Below are 11,044 nucleotides of genomic sequence, written 5' to 3'. Positions count from 1 at the left end.
GGTAAAAATGGTAAAATGTAATGAGTGTTCACTAATTAGATTCAAGTGAAACAGAGTTGCAGGAAGTCATCACAGTACAGCGGCAAGACAAAGCAAAGACAACTGGTGATAGGTTGAGATGCTTGTTGTCTTCAAAGGTCTATCCAAAATCTAAGTGCTCTACAATACCTGCTTCATTTCCTTTGTGGCCACTGGAACAATTGTGCTCATCTGCCCATTCCACCAGGGATAAGACTTCACATACTTGGGGTAGACACCCCCTACAACTGACCAAAGCATTTGATACTCCTTGGTTACCCTCAATCTGGTTTAGTCTGTCTGCCAAAACAGTTTACTAGAATGTGACCATTATACAATCGAGAACTTCTTAGAACCACAGGCAAGAGTTAGGTGGATTGGGTGGACACTAAAGGTGAAAAGGGCTCAGTAGCCCTCACACTAGTCTTCCTTGAACACACTCTACACCCCACTTTGTGTGTGCTACTGCTCTATCCACTCCCCCATTGTGCTTCTAGTTCATTGTACAGATGTAGGAAATTAAGCCCAGAGAAGGGAAATGATTTCACTAATGGCATGAGTCAATTGAAAGCTGAGCTGTTGACTCTTGATTCCAAGTCTTATAAACTCCAAATCTACCCTATTGCCTCTTATTAGGAATCTAGAACAGAGCACACAAATAAGTCAATTTCAAAAATGGAATTTGATTGATATGCTGGAAAGGTATTGGAATTCAGAGTTGAGACCTAGATTCAAGTCCTGTTTGCCACTTGTACCAAGCCAGTCACTTCACCTACATACCTTCTAAGATCTCAGCTTCCCACAATTCTTCTATAACCCAGGACCCTCTTACTCTTTGCTCACTCCTATTCTAGAGACTTTGAATAAACCCTAGCCTTGTTCTATAGTAGTTGGGACCCTCTGCCTTCAGAATGCCAGTTGACTGCCTGGGGAGTTCTAAATAGAATCCCAGAATTCCCCCCTTGGACCCAGCCCCAAAGCTGTTTATTCATATAAAATTAACAGGACAGGCATAAAATCAACAGAGGCCTCCAGATTTACAATATCCCAATGGTACTTCTCAGGCAGGTCCAGGGCAGCTCTGCCCCTCACAATGCAGCCTCCATGTAGATACAGGCCTGACCCTCAGGAACAATAACAGGAAATCATGCCGGGTGGGAAGCTGAGCTGGAAAAGCCGGAGGGAAGCAGAGGCCACACACACCCAATACCCACTCGGGACAGGGACACCGAAACAGCTGTGTGTCCTCCCCTCTACCTTTCTTCTAGGCTGGGCAGAAGGCAAAGGACCCAGGGACACTCAGTCCCACCTCTGGGGCCAAAGCTAAGGTAAGAGACCACAACTCCCTTAGGGGAAAAAACAATTTTCTTAATTTCCTATATCCTGATGGGGCGAAAGAGAAAGATGAAAATTTGAGGTAGACGTTATTGGAAGATTTAGGTCAGTAAGAAAAGTAAAATGTATACATACAAACATACATGTATGCATGTTTGAGAAACTTGGCATAAAGACAGAGGCTTACCCTCAGAAGTCAGGAAGAAATAAGACCAATGGCTGCCTTGGTATCTATTGATGGTCCTGGCTGTGTGTCCACAGACGATTATCATACCCTCTCAGGGCCCCAGCCTCCCTCAATCCTTGTAGGATTTCTGTTCCAAGAGTCCTCAACATAGATGAAATAACAGATTTGGAACAAAAATACGTGTGTACATGTATATGTAGAGATACATATCTATATCTAGATATATCTATACAATTATGTAGGTATATATAGGTATATTCATACATGTATATATATATATATTTATATAAATACATCATATAGTCTTTTGACCCTTAACTTGTCCAGTGTGAACCCCATTGTCTGTTTCTTATGACAAACTTTAAAAATTCAGAAATGGAAAGATCACAAGAAGAGTACAATAGAAAAAGAGCCCTGGATTGGAGCAGGCGGGGAGGCAGGGATTGGAAAAATCTGGATTATTATTTTAGCTCTGTTACTTGCTGTAGCTGTGTGTCCTTGGGTAACTCATTTAGATGCTCTGAGTCTCAGTTTCCTTCCCTTTAAAAGAGAGGGCTTGGGCTAAGTAACCTCTAAGTCCATTTCTAAATATAAATCTATGCTTCCTTGACTTTGGAAGAAAGAATATCTGAGTGAAGAGGGAGCCTTAGAGGTCAGGAAGAGCTCTTGGAAACTGTATTAATTTGTTTTATATGCTATATGTTTTTCCCTCTCTTTGATTTATGTATTCTTTCAAAACATGATTTATATGGATATAAGTTTAACATAGTTATACAACTATAAGCCATATTAAACTGCTTTCTGTCAGGGGAGGAGGGGAGGGAGAAAATGTGAAACTCAAAACTTTGCCAAAAAAATGATTGTGGAACACTATCCTTGTATATAATTGGAAAAATAAATAAACTATTTTAAAAAGAGAAACCATCTTGTCCACTTCCCACATTTTATAAGAGGTCACCCAGAAGACAGAGAACTTTAACCCAAGACCGATGCCCAGCCCAATTTCTTTTGCACATCATGGGACTACTTCCAAGAAGTAGCATCCTGTCTCTTTACCTCTTCTAGCCTAGAGTGTTTTGAGTCTCTCCCCACCCTGTCCGGTTTATCCACTTAATGACGGAGAGACTAAATTAGAAGGATGAAGTAAAAGAATACATGGCAAGACAGGAGAACAACCCCTGCAAAACATCTCAAAAACAGTCTCTTCCAGGAAATTCTCCCTGACTGCTGTCCATTTCTGAAGTCATGAGAGTAACAGTTCTGTAGGTTTTTCCTTTGTCATTTTCTCCATCCCTGAAGTCAAAAGGATCCATGATAGATGATAGATGCTTTAAGGAATCAAGGGAGAAATAATAATAAAAACATCCCAGACCTGTCAAGTAGGCTAACCCCAGGACTGTGGCCAGCTCATCCTGGACAGCTGAGGACCAGTCGTCCCCACTGCCTGCCTTTCAAGACTCCCACATGAGATTTGGGCACAAATGTCTCAAATGTTTGTCTTACAGTGAAACCTTCAGCCCCATCCCCTCTCCTCTGGCACTGCTTTACAACCAATTTCACCAAGTTCAGTGGAGAGAAAACATGATATAAAATCAAGAGCCATGGGCCAGTGCCTGAAGGATCTAAATTAGAACCCCAACCCTACCAATAACTCACTGTGTGGCCTTGGCAAAGTCATTCCCTTGATCAGTAAAATAAAGGGAAAAAAAATGAATTGTGTTCTCTTTAGTTTCTTCCAACTCTACAATCCATGAATCTATGACTTTTATGACCCAAAACTCGGAAATAAAACAACCTGTCATATGCAAGCAATGAAAAATCTCAAGAGCATGAATGGGTAGTTATCACCACTTTGGACTTATTTCTATGATCTGTATTACATGTGTCATGTGTAGTGTGTGTGTGTGTGTGTGTGATTGTGTGTATAGCTATATGTGAATGTTTATGTGTTTAAAAGTAAAAGAATTTACAAAATCAAGGAAAAACTAAAATTTTCTGAGGAGCTCTTAAGGTCTTGTGGAATGGTGGAAGATTGTGGCCCAAGAGCCAGATATCCTGAATTTGGGTCCCAGATCTTTCACAGTCATCGAATGACCTTGGTCAAATTATTTACCCTTACTTAGCTTCCGTTTGCTCATCTGTCATATGAGAAGAGACTATATAATGTAGGACAAACAGCACTAGCTCTGGGATCAGGAGACTTGGGTTCAAATTCTTTGATTCTTACTACCTGTGTGAATTTCTTGCTCTGGACTTCAATTTCCCTCATTTAAGGACCCCATTAGTGGATTGCCCAACAAGGATTCTGAGGTTCCTTTGCCTCCAAATATGGAGATTGTATTGAGATTGTGTGAGAAGGTTTTTTTTGAGGATCAAATGACATAATTACTACAAAGGACTTATTAGCACATAGTAAATATTAGAAATATATATGTAATAATATAGTAATATAAATATTAGTATTTTATTATTAGCTACAACAACCCTAAGTCCTTTAGAAAGCTAAAGAATTTTAATGCAGTATAATCTATATCAAATTATTTGCTATCTTAGGTGGGGGGGAGGAAAAGGTGGTAGGGAGAAAAATTTACAAAAATGAATGTTGAAAACTATCTTTACATGTAATTGCAAAATAAAAAATAAATAAATTGAAAAAAATTAAATAAAAATTTTAAAAAAGGGAAAAAAAAGCTGATGTTATTTTAGGACCAAGAATATATACATGCAGTGAAGTGGATGGGTTAAAGTGTGGGTAACAGGTGAAAAGGTCATTCTACAACCACTCTCTACCCAGAAAAACATTATCTCCTACCTACCTACTAATGTTAAATGGTACAGTGGATTGAGAGTCCCCCTGCAGTCAGAAAAAGCAGAGTTCAAATCTAGCTTCAGGCATTGTCCAGCTTTGTGACCCTGGACAAGTCACTTCACCTGTATACTACAGTTTCTTCAATTTAAGATGGGTTTAAAAATAAAACCTACAAGAGGCAACTAGGTAGCACGGTGGATAGAGCACTGGCCCAGGACTCAGGAGGACCTGTGTCTAAACATGCCCTCAGACACTTGATAATTACCTAGCTTGACCTAGGACAAGTCACTTAACCCCACTGCCTTGCAAAAAAAAACCAAAACAAACAAAAAAAGGATAGCAACTACCTTTCAAGGTTGTTATGAGGATCAAATGAGATAATTAATACAAACGGTTTAGCAAATAGTAAATGTTAGTAATATAGATAATAACATAGTAATATGTTAGTAATTTATTATTAGCTATTACAAACATCCCTGAAATTCTATCAGTAGAGATTCTGTCTATAGGACTAAAGAGGCATGAAGTAGTATAAAAAATAATTGATTTGTTTTCAAGAAGCCTGAGTTTTCTTATTCATTACTTATGTGACTACGATTTCTCAGAGCCTTGGCTTCCTCATCTATAGAAATGGGAATAATAATTCTAAATCACTAGCTCCCAAGGTTGTTTAGAAAAAAAGTATTCTGTAGGTTATAGAACTCTATGAAAAAGGTAAGCTATCATAATCATTACCTCCCTGAGCATCCTCTTTTTTAAAAAAAAATAATATTTTATTTTCCCCAATTATATGTAAAAGCAATTTTTAACATTTATTTTTTTCATTTTTGTATTTGAAGTTCTTTCCCTCTCCCCATCCTCTCCTTTCCTTATTGAAAAGGCAAGCAATTTAATATAGGTTTTATATATATAGCACTCTCTTTTAAAATTCTCAATGGAGGGAATGGGTATTAAGATCTCAGGAACTGAGCTTTATTGTGAATGAGAGCCTCAGATCTACAATTTCTCTGTTCTCTCAAATGGATCTGTGAACTCTTTTATTTGAGAGTTCCCCCCTCTCCCTTCTCCCCTCCCCATGATACTATGCTTCCTCATCCTGTGTGACTCTTGCCCCCACCTCCTAAAAGTTCCCCATGGGGATTCCACCCACAATACTGGAACCCTTCCTCATTCTCTCCTGACAGTGGGAGTGTATCAGGCTTTCCATGTTCATATCATATGACCAGTCCATCATCATCTCTTCCCCTATCTGTAAAATAACACTTTCTCTGTCTATCTCACAGAAGTATCAGAAGCAATGTGCTTTATAAGCCCTAAAGTGAAATAAAAATGAAAGCCCGATTAGTAATATTGTTAGACAGACGAGATGCCAGGCCCCATGAAGTCCTAAAATCCTATATAAATGAAAGGTTGCCAAGAGTAGGACTCTGGTGGGTGGGAATCGGGGTGGGGGGGGGGGGGATGTGGAACTCATAGCACCATGGGAAAAAAAATGTCCTGGATCCTGGACAGTAGTGAAGGGACCAGAAGGAGAGAAATGGCCACAAGATGCAAAGATAGGGAAAGTTTCCAAAGATACACAGTATGAGATTCATTTTGCTTCTAAGAGCTCTGACTGAAAGCTGAAATAGTGAATATGAACACAAAGTTTAAGCCAATGATGGGCAACCTGCTTGGTATACAGTGGTGCATAATAAATGCAAATGTATGAGCTGGAGTAGAGTCGGTTGTCATTGTGATAACAACACTTCATTTGGAATCAAAACACTTAGAGACAAATCCTAATTTTTTTATCTATATATAATTAAAAGCAAGTCACCTCCTAGGTTCCTATTGTCTTTTTTTGCAAAATAAGAAAAATAACTTCCTAAAATGAACTTATGGGTTCATTCAATTTTTAATCCTCTAGTCCCATGAGAAAGAATGAGATAGAATTGGGGTGGATGGGACAGGATAGGAGCAAGTAAGATGGAATGGGTTAGATTAGAATGAAATGAAATGTAACAATAATAATAATAATAATAATAACTGAAATGTAGAGCTTTAAATTTTATAAAGTCCCTTCCCTAAAGTGAGCCAATAAGATACAGTATTACTGTTGCCATTTTACAGATGAGAAAATAGTCTTTGAGAGTTTAAGCATCCTGCCCATGATCACTCAGCTATTAAGTATCTCAGTGGGCAATCAAATAGAGGTCTCCTGAGTCCAAACCCAATACTCTATTCCCTAGACACACAAACCAGAAGATGGTATGATGATAGTAGGTACATAGATAAGATGTCTGACCTAGAGTCAGGAAGGCTCGAATTCAAATTCAGTCTCAGATATTTACTACCCAGATGACCTTAAAAAATTTCTGTTTACCTTGGTTCCCTCAATTATAAAATGAAGACAATAATGATAATACCTTCCTCTCAGGATTATTGTGAAAATCAAATGAGATAATAAATATAGAGTACTTAATAGTGTCAGTCATATAGCACAAACTACATAAACAATAGCCAGCATTATTATTTCCCTAGTGCATAACAGGAAAGGTCTCACTGCAGGCAAATTGAGCTACATGACTCTTTGCTTTTCTTTTACTTTTCTTTTGTTTTCTTTCCTTTTCCATTATTTTCAGGTTTTGACTATACAAAAGAAGTTATTCTTTGCTTCATTTCTTTTTTACTTACTGAATCACTGAGAAATGCTAAGGGTTTTGCATTCTCAGTTTAAATTTTTTGGAGGCAGTGGAGGAACTAAGTAAAATGATCTTTTTGGCCTTTTTGCCTCAACTCTCTTACCTAGACTTAATCACTGAATGGGTTGTGCCTCAATCAGACTGTGACCTGGGAAAAACGTAGCTTTAAAAGACCAAGACCCATTATATTCAGGGCCATCTCCAGTAGTCATGATCCATATCTGGCCACTGGCCCCATATAGCTCTGAAGGAGAAAGTAATAGTGATTTTGACTGGTGACTTTGCACAGCACCCCCCCCATTCAAATTCAATTCATGTGCAGGCATCATCTCCCTGAAATTATGCTCTCTTCCAAATATGAAGGACAGACAACAATAACATAACTATAATCTGTTGTTGCTCATTCATTCTGACTTTTGGTGACACTATGGACTGGACTGTCCATAGGGTTTTCTTGGTGAAGATACTAAGGTATTATACCATTTTCAATGCATGAAGCAAACTGAGGCTAAATGAATTAGCCAGGGTCACACAGCCAATAAATATTCAAGGTCAAATTTGAACTCAGGTCTTCCTTTCTCCAGATCCAGTCACTGAGTCATCTAACTGCTCTTTATTATTTTATAAGAAATGGAATCAATTCGTATTTTATTTGCAATAGGCTTTATATGTACCATCTGATTCCTCACCACACCCCCATAATATAAATACCATTATTATTTCTATTTTATAGAGGAGGAAATAAATAGAGGTCTTGAAGTTTAGTCATTTCAGTCACGTCTGATTTTTCATGACTCCATCTGGATCAGGAAACAGAAGCTAAAAGATATTAAATGATTGGGTCTGGATCACATAACTAGAAAGTGTCTGAGGTCAAATTTGAACTCAGATCAAGTCAAATACTCTATCTGAAGATTCACTTGGAATAATGCTGAATTAAACAAAATGGAAAAGTATAAAAAATAATTAAAGAATTGTTACTGAGATTTCTTCTGTCACCTCTTTCCCTTCTTCCTCTTCTCCATTTTCTCCTCTCCATTATATGGATTCCCTGATTTTTCCCCTTTTTACCTTCCTTCCCACTTTTTCTGTATATTCTAACTAGAAACCTTCTGTCTACTTTGGGTTCTCCAGAGTATATGCAGGACTGCTTAAGTTGCTATGCTCTGAATTAACTATCCCTTCGAACAAGAACAGAGGACTCTTTTGTTAAGATTGCTAGTCACAATTACCTACCCACAAGACACCATCTGGTTTCTCGGTTGCTTTGTTTGGGCCGACAGGGAGTTTCCCTGAGAGGGTTAAGTTTAGAAGAGCCAGGCAGGACCAACCTGGAAACAAAAGCAGGATATAAAAACAGGAAAACAGAAGGAGGTTGATATCCTGCTATTAATCACCACTCCTTGGGTCTAGTCAATCAACCAGTTCCAAATCAGCCCATTGTGCTCTGATGGAGCCAATATCTCTCCATCAGGGGAGCAAATATATCATGAAAGACTGTCAAATGTCTTGGAAATTCTATGTATTCAATGTCTATAATATTCCCTAAACTTAACAATCCAGTATTATCAAAAAAAAGGAAATACAGTAGAGCTGAAATGATACATTCTTATTGAACCCAAATTAATCACTTCAAGTTTTATCAAGTACTTATAAACAGTCCTTTAACAGTAAGTGTAGAATTTTTCCAGGAATCAATATCAAGCTAACCAATCAATATGCAATCAACAAACATTTATTAGACACTGATTGTTAGACACTGGTTATAAAAAGCTAGAGATATGCCTTGGCCTGAAGGAGCTTGCAACTCTATTAGGGGAGACAATATACAAAATGACATAAATATGGAATAAATCCATGATAATTTTAGAAGGGCGATACAACCAACTGGGAGAATCAGGAGAGATCTAATGTAGAAAGTAGCATTTGAGACAAGCTATGGATTCTAAGAAGTGGAGGTAAAGATTAGGCATAAGGGGAAAGCCCACACAAAGCAAAATGGTTGGGAAATGGAATGTAATGAGTAAGGAAATATCACTCACAGCAATTGTACTAGATTTTAGGATGTTGAAAGAGAAGGAATGTTTAATTTGGCTGGAAAGAGAAACTGAAGCCAGGTCATGAAGCCAGTACAGTAGATAGAGTACTCAGCCTGGAGTCAGAAAGATGAGTTCAAATTTGGACTCAGTCTAAGGCAAGTTTCTAATCTGTTTGCCTCAATTTCTACTCCCAGGGCTATCATGAGGATCAAATGAGATAATATTTGTAAACTATATAGCACAGTATCTGTTACCTAATAAATGCTTGCTTCTTTCTTTCAGCTGCCATGTTTAATCAGTCATTGGAGTTTATTAAGTGAGATAGTGACATGGTCAGACTGGTGCTTTAGGAAAATCACTTATACAGATGTATGCAGAAGGAATCACAGAAGAAAGAGTGTCGAGGTAGGGAGATCTGTTAAGAGGCTATCGAGGTGTGGCTAGGTGGTGCAGTGGATAGAGCACCAGCCCTGGAGTCAGGAGTACCTGAGTTCAAATCTGGCCTCAGTCATTTAATAATTACCTAGCTGTGTGGCCTTGGACAAGCCACTTAACCCCTCTGCCTTGCAAAAAAAAAAAAAAAGAGGCTATCAAGATTGTCCAGGTGAGAAGTGATAGGGATTAAACTGGGGTAGTGTCCATAGTAATGGAGACAAGAGGATGAATGTGAAAGATATTATAGAAGTAGAATCAACAAGATGATGACTGATTGGAAATGGAGAGTGAGAAAGAGTGAGAAATTCAGGGTAATGTCCAGATTGCAAACCTAGATGACCAGATTAGAAGAAGTTCCTCTCTTTCCATCTATAAAAATTGAGATGACATTTTAGGAAGACACTGACATGCTAGAATACATCCAGAAGAGTGTAATCATGATTGTAAAATGTTCATCTATCACTTTATATACCATATCATATGATCCTTATAATAACTATACATGAGAAAGAAGGCTTAGATTTGCACTATTTTGAGTAATTATATAGAGTGAAGAAAGTCCAAATTGGTCACAATTTAAGGAAACTGTGGTGATTCTCATCATGAGAAAACAATTGGTACTTTAGAAAAGTAGACCCTTGTCTCAGGGAGAATCTTGAGGTCATTAAAAAAACACTCCATAATTTCCCAGAGGCAACACAACCCTATCTCACTAATTCATTAGACATTTTACTGTGACTACCAATGGCAACTATTTAGAATAGAAGGTTTCCAGTTCTGTCTGGGACACAGTTCTTTGTCCATTTGCAGTGTTGATCTATGATAGGGTAAACTAGATTCTCTGAAAAATGGAAAGTGAGGATCAAACAAAAGTCATCATGGGTGGACACAGTGGACTTGAACAAGAAAGGCAGGTCAAAGAAGGTCAGCAGGGAAGTATATAACTGGATAAATACAGAACAGTCCCATAACAAATCTGAGACTGATCAATGGAGAGTTCATAGTATTGGGAGAACTAGAGAAAGGGCTCTAGCATATTTCCTGGGTGAAATTTATAGGAACTTGTGCATCTAAGTTACACAGGATGGGTTCATATGTACATACGGAAATTGATATAGAATGATAGTCATAGATTTAAATCTGAAAGAGACTTTAGAGGCTATTGAGTCTGGTTCCTTCATTTTACAGATAAGAAAAAAATCACAAAGAGGATAAGTAAGTTCATAAGAGGCAGTTGCTTGCTCAGTGGATAGACTATTGGCTCTGAAATCATGAATATCTGAGTTCAAATCCAGCTTCATATGCTTCCTAACTGGATGATCCTAAGCAAATCACTGAACCTCTGTTTGTCTTAATCCATTGGAAAAGGAAAGAGCAAACCACTCTAGTATCTTTGCCAAGAAAACCCCACAAACAAAATGGCCCAAAGGATCCTGTAGACACAGACATGACTGAATAACAATAGAGCTGGCAAAGGTCTTAGATGAATTTGGAACTCAGATCTTCCTGACTCCAAGTCTAAAGCTGTATCTACCAT

At 38.1% G+C, this 11,044-nt stretch overlaps 1 protein-coding gene across 1 annotated transcript in view; it reads left to right on the top strand.

Moving 5' to 3' along the window:
* The first annotated feature begins 1,201 nt into the window (after positions 1-1,201).
* CDH5 (cadherin 5) overlaps positions 1,202-11,044 on the top strand; it is a 50,205-nt gene continuing 40,362 nt past the window's right edge. Inside the window, exon 1 of the mRNA XM_074203193.1 lies at positions 1,202-1,346. The gene's annotated coding sequence lies outside the window, so the exon portion shown is untranslated. The remainder of the gene's footprint in view (positions 1,347-11,044) is intronic.

This window comes from Macrotis lagotis, chromosome 1 (assembly GCF_037893015.1).
Source record: "Macrotis lagotis isolate mMagLag1 chromosome 1, bilby.v1.9.chrom.fasta, whole genome shotgun sequence".
In the NCBI taxonomy this organism is placed as follows: Eukaryota; Metazoa; Chordata; class Mammalia; order Peramelemorphia; family Peramelidae; genus Macrotis; species Macrotis lagotis.
Note: the sequence above shows the minus strand (reverse complement) of the source record. Positions and strands in the feature narration are given on the sequence as shown.